The sequence below is a fragment of the Esox lucius genome, chromosome 15 (genome assembly GCF_011004845.1).
Source record: "Esox lucius isolate fEsoLuc1 chromosome 15, fEsoLuc1.pri, whole genome shotgun sequence".
NCBI classification, from domain to species: Eukaryota; Metazoa; Chordata; class Actinopteri; order Esociformes; family Esocidae; genus Esox; species Esox lucius.
This window is the reverse complement of record NC_047583.1, coordinates 2,071,597-2,082,740: the sequence shown is the minus strand read 5'-3', so window position 1 is coordinate 2,082,740 and position 11,144 is coordinate 2,071,597. Positions and strand designations below refer to the sequence as shown.

The following is an 11,144-nucleotide window of genomic DNA, read 5'->3' as shown; positions in this document are numbered from 1 at the left end:
CTACAAAAGAAAGCGCGCCTTGTATGTAAAGTCTATTTCCATGCTCTGTTATGTTTTTGTAATGAAGCAATTCAATATGCTCTCCCACAAAATGCTTCTGAGTCAGGGGCGTTTCTAAGATTTGTCCCAGGTTTTTCCCAAAGCCAGTAGGGGGAGTCTGGATTCATACCAAAAGCTGCAGGTCTGAAACTCTTCCATCTTGTCTTGTCCTGGGCTAACATTTGAAAGGTTTTGTCTAGAGACATACAATTTTAGAAATTGGACAACTTTGTTTGGCTTCTACAAGGGCTCATCAGGAACAGCAGTAGAGCAAAAGTCCACAAATTAGACCTGCTCAGCAAACAGTTCCTATAGGCCAGGTGAGAAAAAATTTACTAATTGTGACAACAGCACCATGAATGCATCTGTCAAGAAGCACAAAAATGTATGTAACAACAACACAACAAAATATAGAAACAATTCCCTGGAATTTTCCTTATATGGTGTTGGTTCATTGGACACTAGTTGTGTAACAAGTGATTTGAAAATGCCCTGAATTAAAGCATTTATGTGGAGCGACAAACAAACCAAAACTTCAGTGGTGAAAATGAATCATCTTAGTGGAAGCATAAATGCAATCTGCTTATTTAAATAATTTATTAAAGGGTCAAATATATTACAATTAGGCCAGGCGGTTTGGTCATTTTGCCAAATGATATTGCCAACAGCCAAAACATCTGGCCTTCTTTATTAGACCATCATAAACCCTGGGACTAGCCCTCAGGTCAACAACAAGTCCCACAGATGCCACCACAGTAGCAGGAGAGTCAGTGCAGCAGGAGAGTCAGTGCAGTAGGAGTCAGCGTAACAGGAGTCAGTGCAGTAGGAGAGTCAGCACTGCAGGAGAGTCAGTGCATTAGGAGAGTCAGCGCAGCAGGAGAGTCAGTGCAGTAGGAGTCAGCGTAACAGGAGTCAGTGCAGTAGGAGAGTCAGCACTGCAGGAGAGTCAGTGCAGTAGGAGAGTCAGCGCAGCAGGAGAGTCAGTGCAGTAGGAGTCAGCGTAACAGGAGTCAGTGCAGTAGGAGAGTCAGCACTGCAGGAGAGTCAGTTCAGCATTCAAGATTTGAAGCATGGCAGAGCTGAAGCAGTATTTGTGTTATGACTGAGTGTCAATGCTAACTTCTCTGTTGTCCTGATGCCCTCACCTTTAATGAGGACCCTAATGAAAACAAGGCATGTACTTTATTGTTTCTATCCTCCAGTTTGAGGTCTGGATCTGTTGCTTGATGTAATGTTTTTCATGTATTTTGTGATTGTCAAATAATATAAAAATCATGAATTAACATGAAGAAATGTATTCATAATTTCTGCTTAGTGATATCAGAAAACAATCTGAAGTATTAAATCTTGACAAAAACCAGTGTGATCAAGTTCAGATGAATACAGAAAGATGACTTTAATAGAATAACAACTGGGAATGAGATTAATATAAATCTGATTTTACAACCTAGGGAATGAGATTAATTTCTAACTGATTTTCTAAGACCAGACACTTCAGGGTGGTTATTTAATGTAAGTCAAGAAGAGCACTTCTGCAAGTGTTTGAAGCTTTGTCATTTTGAGACTCATGAGCGATTAACAAATGATGTGTATCTTTTCTTCAGCATGACAGCAGCAGCTCCTCCGACCACAGTGATTTTGACGCCTCTGTCAGCCCCCTGAGGCCTGTCCGCCCACACCGTTTCCCAACAGCCCCCACTCCACAAGATGTGGCCCCCAGCCAGGAAGCAAGCACATCTGTTTCTGAGGTGAGGGCCACTGCAGCGCCCCCTGTCTTCGGCAGGGAAGAGTACCGCAGTGCCATTCGCAGAGAGTCTGTGTACTCAGGGGGAGGATCTGAAGAGTACAGTCATAACCCCCCCCATATTACAGGGTGTACTTTAGCTCCCCCCCCAAAAGAAAATAGTAAAATACCATGACCTATTGATCCTTTATTTGTCTGTGTCTGTCTTTACTTGTGTGTGTCTGTCTTTACTTGTGTGTATGTGTATGTGTCTTTACGTGTGTGTGTATCTTTATGTGTGTGGGTCTTTGTGTGTGTGTGTGGGTCTTTATGTGTTTGTGTCTGTGTGTTTGGGGTTCTTTGTGGGTCTTTGTGTGCGTGTGTCCCAGTGAGGCAGACTCGTGCACGGTATTGTGGTTGTGTGAACAGGCCTCCCAGCGATACTACCAGGCCTGTGGTCTCCTGCCACGCCTCTCTCTGCAGAAAGAGGGCGCTCTCCTCTCCCCTCAAGACCTCCTGCTGGCCGTTCTCCACTCCAATGAAGAAGTGAGGCCAAACAAACTCTTAAAACCATATTAATGATTATATATTTATTTGTATATCTATGTCGTCATTATAATCTTAAAATATACAAAAACACAACCTTTAGTTTTTATATACTGTTTAAGCTTAAAGTTAAATGCAAGAGCTCGAGAAAGAGAACAACTGATTTTGTTTTGTACAACTATTTATTAATAGTATTCTCTAAAACATCATTTAGAAATTGTAATAGTGCAAATAAAATACCACTGGCATGCAGCATTATAACTACATCCCAAATTAAATATCCTCATTTATTATGAATTAATTATCAGCAAAGTTAGCATATCGCAATATGAACAATTATGTTCTTTTCATTATTGGATTATTGATAAAGAACTCTAAAACGATAATAATGGAATTGTCGCCCTGCCTTGTTCACTATTATTATAACCTTTAATTGTGAGGATGTGGTGGTCTGAGATCTGTGGGTCAGGGCAGCTATTCTCTGAGGTATCTTCGTGGGATCTTCCTCCTGTTCCTGAGCGCTACAAGAAGGCCATACATACCTACACGTAACCTACGATCGCAAGATGCAGGCCTTTTAATTGTACCTAGAATTTCTAAATAAACAGCTGGCGGCAGGGTCTTTTCTCATAGAGCTCCACTACTGTGGAATGATCTTCCAATTAAGGTAAGAAATGCAAACTCAGTGCAAACTTTCAAGTGTTTATATTTAGGTGTAGTCTGGCCCGCGTGAAGGTGACCAGTAGGCTTTATACTGTCCACCCTTGCTGTCTTACCAGGTGGGCTCTCGTCGCCACTGGGATGCCCTCCCTCCAATGCCTTTCGGGGGAAGAGTCACTGGCTTGTTGTTGACACTGTTGAGCACTTTTGCAATTGGGCTGTACTCTGCTGACAATACTTTGCCCTCATTCAGAGGGTTTGCGGTTGGTGGGTGTCCCTTTGGTTGATGCCTGGCAATGTGGGTGGATTGATTTCCTGCCTGTTGGGCCCTGTCCGGGGCCTCCACTGGGTAGGGCCACAGTGTCGCCGGACCCCCCCGTCTCAGTTCCAAGGTGTTACGCTGCTATATTATTGTGCTGGGGAATATGAGGAATGCACTTTCTAACTTTTCTCAGTCTCCTCCAGTTTAAAATTTTAGGAGAAGATGAGGTCCTGGTCCACACCTGCAGAGTACCTGGTTTGGGGGGCCCGTTGCTGTCACTGTCCTTGTCCACCTGGTCATACATTTGACCTAGTCTAAAATCAAATAGACTCTGGATTTAGCCCAGAGAAATGTATTAATTATTCAAATTGGACACTTAATATCTCACCCAGCACAGCCAGAAGAGGACTGGTCACCCCTCTGAGCCTGGGTCCTCTCTAGGTTTCTTCCTAAAATTTGGCCTTCTTAGGGAGTTTTTCCTAGCCACTGAAATTCCGCCTGCTAGATGTGTCCTCCAATGACATCACAGGGGAGGGGCTTAAGAAAGCAGCAAATGCCTTGGCAGGGCAACCTCAACCTGCTTTCCCGGTAACTAAACAAAGATCATTTATATATCATTTCAATGTTTTTTTATTTTTTTGTGCAGAATTATTGCACCACTTATGTCCTTTTAAACAGCAAATGCACCCCACTTAGACAATGACAGTTCATGGTAAACATTGAGCTACGACCCCTCAGGATGAGCTGTGTTCTCGTGGGCCCATGGCTCTTGTTCAGTGACTGTCAAAGCCCCTTCCCTGCTCTGCTTCACTGCCAGATGTGTGTGTGTGTGAAGGACAGTGTGCAAAAGGTGTTTGTGGTTGGGAAGTAGGTTGACACTCTGCAAGGGTCTTGTCTTCTGAGAACCACCGTGCGTACGTGTTATCTGACAATGATGAACAACACTATTGTTCTGTCAGTCAGAACAAATTCATGTTCACGTTGGCTTGTGGCTTGCCACAGAAGAGCTGCTGCTGATTGGACGGTTGGGTTGGGCCTGGGCAGGCCACCCAAATAAACTGAAATCCACGTCTTGTTTTGCACTCTGTTCTGAGACAATACTCCTTTTTGACATCATGCCTGATCTTGCTGGAAGTGTCTGTGTTACGTGAGGGGGAACTGTAGCCTGTCGGCAAACACATGATCAGATACACTTTGACGTCCAAACTTTGCTTAGTTGGTGTTAGCCAGGAAAACATTTCCCACCATTGCATGAGGTCAGCCAGCTCAGCCAGGAAACCTGAGTATACTTTGGCTTAGCGACGCATCAGCTGATGTCTGGATAATTTTCAACCGCAGTCCCTAGGAAGTTTATTAAGAACATGTACAAGTGTTACATTTACATTATTCTTCTGATAACAGCAGAACGTCCCTTACAAAAAATCATTTACAGTGAAACAATAGGTAAAACATAAAAAAATTAAATAGAAATAAAATAAAAACATAACCGGTAGATTCCATAATAGATTCCATGGGGAAGCTATTAAAGCTGTAAGGCTAGTTTCACTGCTTAGTGATAGGCACATGAAGAGTAAAGTGTTTTAACCTAGATTTAGAAATGGATATGTTTGGGGCACGTCTAACATCGACTTGTAGTTTATTCCAGTTGTGTGCAGCATAACTGCTAAATGCAGCTTCACCATGTTTACTTTGGACTCTGGGCTCTACTAACTGACCTGCGCTCATGGATCTTAGAGCCCTGCTTTGTTTATAATCTTCAAATATATTTGGGGCCTAAACCATTCAGTGATTTATAGACTAAAAGCTCCACTTTAAAGTCTGTTCTGTAGCTAACTGGAAGCCAGTGCAAAGATTTAAGAATCAAAGTGATCTTGGTCCTGTTTAACATTCTTGCATCAGCATTCTGAATGAGCTGCAGCTGTTTAACAGTCTTTTTGGGGAGTCCAGTTAAGAGGTCATTACAGTAGATAAAAGACTACTAAAGATAAAAGCATGGATGAGCTTCTCTTGGTCTTTTTGGCACAACAAGCCCTTGACTCTGGTTTTATTTTTAAGATGATAGAATGCAGTTTTGGTAACTGCTTTGATATGACTAGTGAAGGTGAGTCTATCAGAACACCAGGATTGTGCATGCACATATATCACTGTATCCTCTGCATACATTTAAACTACAAACCCAGTACAGAGAGAGGGCAGATCATTAATGTACAAACTGAACAGGAGGGGCCCCAGTATTGACCCTTGGGGCACACCCACACCATATCTGAGTGGGGGTGACAACTCATTGCTCACACTGACACATTGAGTTCTGCCTTCAAGGTGTGATTTCATCCATCGCAAGTCATTGGGCCACTTGAAGTTCCGCTCGAAGCACTGCATGATGGTGGAGGCCAGTGCTACAGGGTAGTCGTTCAGGCATGAGTTGGAAGGTTTCTTTGGTGCAGGGACGATGGTGGTCTGTTTGGAACAGGTGGGGACTACATGGAGAGACAGGGAGAGGTTGAATATGGAGGTGCTAGCTGGTCAGCGCTCCCTCTGAGGACACGGCCTGGAATGCCACCTGGCCCTGGGGACTCTCCTCACGTCAGCTGTTAGGGACAGAGTGTAGTCGTCCTGGTCCTCTGCAAGCCTCACCGAAGGAATAGTGTTGGTCGCCTCAAACCGTGCATAGAAGGTGTTGAGCTCATCAGGGAGCGAGGCGGCGGGACGGGCATCATTGCTATTTCTCTTTTTGTATTCTGTGATGTGTCGCAATCCTCCCCACAGGCGTCTGGGGTCATAGCTGTGGTAGTTAGACTCCAACTTATCCTTGTATTCTTTTTTTCCATCCCTGATTGCCTTCCATAGGTCATATCTGGATCTCCTCAGAGCCTCTAGGTCCCCATAGCTATAGGCGGAGGACTGTGCTCTGAGTTAACACAGACATTATTATTTACCCAAGGCTTTTGGTTTGGGAAAGCCGTCATATTGATGTGTGATCTGCCTTACCAAATGCAGGGCGTGGGACAGGTTTGTAACCATTTCGTATTTGTGAATAACAATGGTCAAGAGTCTGTTCGCCCCGGGAAGGAAAGTTAATTTGCTGGTGGTATTTTGGTAACAGATGAGGGTAAAGGAAAGGGGTTCAGATAATGGGTACAAAATAGGGGTGCAGGTGATGGGAAGAGTAGAGGGGTGCAGGTGATGGGAAGAGTAGAGGGGTTCAGGTGATGGGAAGAGTAAAGGGGTTCAGGTGATGGGAAGAGTAAAGGGGTTCAGGTGATGGGAAGAGTAAAGGGGTTCAGGTGATGGGAAGAGTAGAGTGGTTCAGGTGATGGGAAGAGTAAAGGGGTTCAGGTGTGTGGTGGTGGAGTGGCTCAAAGAGGAGTAAAATAAATTACAGTTTTAGATTAAATTTGTTCCAGTAATTCTTCATGTTGTAAATCAAGGCCTTTCATGAGTGCAAGGGCGTAGGAGCCGGTGGGGGACGGAGGGGGCATGTATTAGAAACTGGTTAGTGACCCCCCCCAGTAATGTTGTTTTGCATAATACTTTTATTTTGAAAGAATGAGGCTTTGGAACTTGTGTATAGGTTGGCTAAGTGGATTACTTACTTTCACAGTAAGTACAACGTGTATAAACGTCAAGGCCGTAATTATAATATACTTTATTGGGGACACATCCCCCCCAATATTCAAATATGTTCAAAATGTCCCCCCCCAATATATTGATCTAAAAAATATTAATAAAATAAAAATGTGCTATGCTACAGGCAACCACGCACCACAGTCCAAAATAACAATTTGCAAATGTAATCATAATCATACCTAACCTCAACAAATTGCCATTATACTACTATTAGTATTGTGTACTTCAGTTCTGCATGCGGTTTGTCCAAGTGGTGTTGCCGTACCCCAGCAGAAGCGGTTGCTTGAGTGCTGTGAGTAGATACAATAATTAATGTCAAACACTGTACTCTCTCTCTATTTCATTATTTTCAGTTGTATTAAAAAGTTGAAAACAAAAATGTAATATGTGTTACGTAGGCTATATCACTGTCGACTGTGATGGTTTTAACGACAATGTCAATATATAATTTTGCTGGAACTGTAGCCTAATTGTGGAAACAAATAATACTTGTCAGTAATTGTATGTGGAAACAAATGATTTTGGTGAAAACAGGATGATTTGCGAGTGCTAATCAATCAACCATCACTAACGTTAGCTATCATAGTTAAGTTACCTGGAAAGTTAATTATCCACACATTCACCCAGCAAACAGGCACGGCGCTCACGGGTGTATTCAGCTAACGGTATTCAGCTAACGGTAATGTCTTTATTACGTTATATTTGTCAGAAGCCCACGTGAAGTCTGAGTAAAGTGTCAGTCATGTTGCGCTGCATGTGAAATGTATGTAGACAGTAGTAGCTTTCATTTATTCTATACTCATATTGTACTGTATAGCTGTACTTGCTAATGATAAATAGCATTATTAATGTTTGTTTGTTTAAAGTGCAAGCAGTTTGATTCCAGTCAGCTTTCATTAAACGTGATTGTCATAATGAGCAAGAGGAATCGAGGCAGTGTCCATTCGTCAGTTCTTTGAGCAACCTCAGAAAAGTTGAGAGCAGTGAGAAAATGAGTGCCAGTGAGATGACAGAACTATACAGTAGGACAAGATATGAGTCTATGTTTCTTGATATAATAAACATTGCCATTCAGATCAGAAATGGTTAGTAATCTGTTTCTGAACTTCATGGCAAGAAACACCACTTGTTTACTGATAATATTTATTTACTCTGGTGCTTTCAGAGTAAAGTGAGAGAGGGACACGAGGATGCCGACAGGGCAGGTGACACGGAGGTCAGCGAGAAAAGAAGCAAATATTGATGACTCACCTGATATCACCGTGTTGGAATTGTTCCTACAACATCATAGTTAATGTTGGCACAACTGAGGTTTGGCTTAGGCACAGGTGCTACTGAGGTTAGGTTTAGTCACAGGTGTCTCTGAGGTTAGGGTTAGGTCAAAGGGTGGGGGGCAGGGTAATATTCTGTCTTTGGACTGGGGTAACCAACTAACTACAGGTCAGTTAGAATGATGGTCCTGGAGCAACATGATGGTGTTTTAGAAACATCAACACAGCATTATCAGATTGGGGGGGGGGGGCAGATTTCCCCCAATGTTTACTCCATGGCTACGGCCTTGATAAACATCAATACATTTTCATAGCTATAGAACGAACGAACGTGATAGAATATAAGCTTTCTTCTGGCCACAAAATAGTTAAGACATAGTAAGCTAGATACCTTTATTTTCAAGTTAAATCCAACAAACGTTACAGTAGTAGCTTGCTTACTAGATTACACTGAGTTCAGTGATTTTCACAATCTGTGTTTTAGTCTTCACCAGAGGGTCTGCAAGTAGTTAGCTAAGTAATGGACGAGCCACCACCAGTCAAGAATGGAGTGTACGTAACTATGGTTCTTGGTAACAATCTCAGTACAACAGCTGGCAATTTCTTTTACTTACTAGGTGTTTTGAATCATCTAGATATAGCGAAATATGTTCAGTATTTTAAGAATTTGGTTTATGCTGATTTATATATGATCATGGCAGGAAAGTGATAGACATGAACAAACAGGCAAGGAGGGAGAGAAAGTGGCCACAAACCAACAGGTAAATCATTGATTAGTGCCACACCAAGATAGACTGTTAATCTGTCATAATGTAAATCAATCAGAGTCATTGAATAGGATCTCTGATAAAAGGACCGCATCTGAATTTAGGGGTGTACTGTGTGTTTCCTTTATGTAGAAGAGAGGCTGTCATAATAACACTGGTCAGAAAGGCAGGCATACAGACAGAGAGAGGCCACATCCAACAGGTAAGATAGTGAGACATATTAGTTCAAGGCGGTCTATAGGAACAGATTGGAAATCCTAAAGCTGGACTAACATGCCTGACTGAGATGTTACCAACATCATTGTAGTATTAGTCATTTTAAAACATACACTCTGGTTACATTATCATCTATCTGAAATGCCTTTCCAGCTGAAAAGTCTGACCATGCAAAAAATTCACACAGTATAATTTACCAATGCTAGTTAGGACTATTGCATGTTCAGAAATCACTACTTAAAGTCAACCTGGAATTTTCACACTGAACGCTTGAGTCACCACCCACAAGGCCTTGGTACAGAAAGACAACATTGTTTGGGGTGAATGTCTATTTGCTACAACCTTTCCAGACGTAGTGAGTATTGTGAGCCAGCATTGTGGAAACAATTATCGCCCCCAGTATTGTCAACCAGACTACCTCAGAACGAAACTGTGTTGGTCGCACCGGTCCTTTTCGCACTTCACTAGTCAATGACGCCAACACCCATTTTAACCAGAGTGTGTCTATATCTAACATGGTCATGGACAAAGTGAATCGAAATAGAAGTGGATCCTAGAAGTTTAAAAACACATAGAACTACATAATAAATAGACATTTTGGTGAATACATTCACTGTAGTCAAATGTGCCCCCCCCAAATATCAGAGTCACTCCTACGCCCTTGCATGAGTGAAGCTGTTCAATGGGTTCAGCTCAGTGGAAACAGAAAAACAGGTCTTAATCAATAATACAAACATTCAAGCATGATAATACTTAAGTTACAATACTAGACTACATGAAGCAGTTTTTTTACCTTTGTGTATTTCATTTTATGTACAACCCCGTTTCCAAAAACATTGGGACGCTGTGTAAAATGCAAAAACAGAATGCAATGATGTGCAAATCATTTACCCCTATACTTCCCTATATACATACTTCCCTATATATTCCCTATATAAGTCATACAAAGACAATTTATCAAATGTTGAAACCGAGAAATGTTATTGTTTTTGGAAAAATACATGACCATTTTAGATTTGATGCCAGCAACATGTTTCAAAAAACATGTTTACCACTGTGTTGCATCACCTTTTAACGGTACTCTGTAAGCATTTGGGAACTGAGGAGACCAATTGCTACAGTTCTGAAAGTGAAAATGTTTCATTCTTGCTTGATATTGAATTTCAGCTGCTCAACAGTTTGCGTTCTCCTTTGTCATATTTGTTGTTTTATAATGTGCCAGATGTTTTCAATGTGCGACATGTCTCGACTGCAGGCAGGACAGTTTAGCACCCAGACACTTTTACTACGGAGCCATGCTGTTGTAAGATGAATGTGGTTTGGCATTGTCTTGCTGAAATAAGCAAGGCCTTCCCTGAAAAATATGTTGTCCGGATGGCAGCATATGTTGCTCCAAAACCTGTATATATTGTTCAGCAGTGATGGTGCCTTCACAGATGTGCAAGTCACCCATGCCATGTGCACTAATGCACCCCCATACCATCGTGGATGTTGGCTTTTGAGCTGTGCGCTGATAACAAGCCGGATGGTCCCTCTCCTCTTTAACCCAGAGGACTCGGCGGCCATGATTGCCAAATAATTTCACATTTTGATTCGTCAGACCAGAGGACAGTTTTCCACTTCGCCTCAGTCCATCTTAAATGAGCTTGGGCCCAGAGAAGGCAGCAGCGGTTCTGGATCTTGTTTATACCAGGTTTCATCTTTATATGCTAGAGATATAACTTGAATTTGTGGATGCAGCGATGTACTGTGTTCACAGACAATGGTTTATGGAAGTGTTCCTGAGCCCATGCAGTGATTTCCAATACAGAATGGTTTCTGTTTTTAATGCAGTGCCCCCTGAGGGCCTGAAGATCAAAGCCATCCAATATTGGTTTTCGGCCTAGTCCCTTGGGCACAGAGATTTCTCCGGACTTTCTGAATCTTTTAATAATATTATGTACGGTAGATACATAATACATAACTACTTTTAGCATTACACAAATATTCAATTTTTTTGTTGCCCATGTCCCAGCTTTTTTTAAACGTGTTGC

The 11,144-nt window shown here is 42.1% G+C and overlaps 1 long non-coding RNA gene across 1 annotated transcript; it reads left to right on the top strand.

The window, feature by feature from the left end:
• Positions 1-187: 187 nt before the first annotated feature.
• Positions 188-2,360, top strand: LOC105016039. The gene is made up of 3 exons (XR_828420.3): positions 188-359; positions 1,644-1,787; positions 2,152-2,360. It is a non-coding gene; the product is annotated as an uncharacterized LOC105016039 (long non-coding RNA).
• Positions 2,361-11,144: the final 8,784 nt, after the last annotated feature.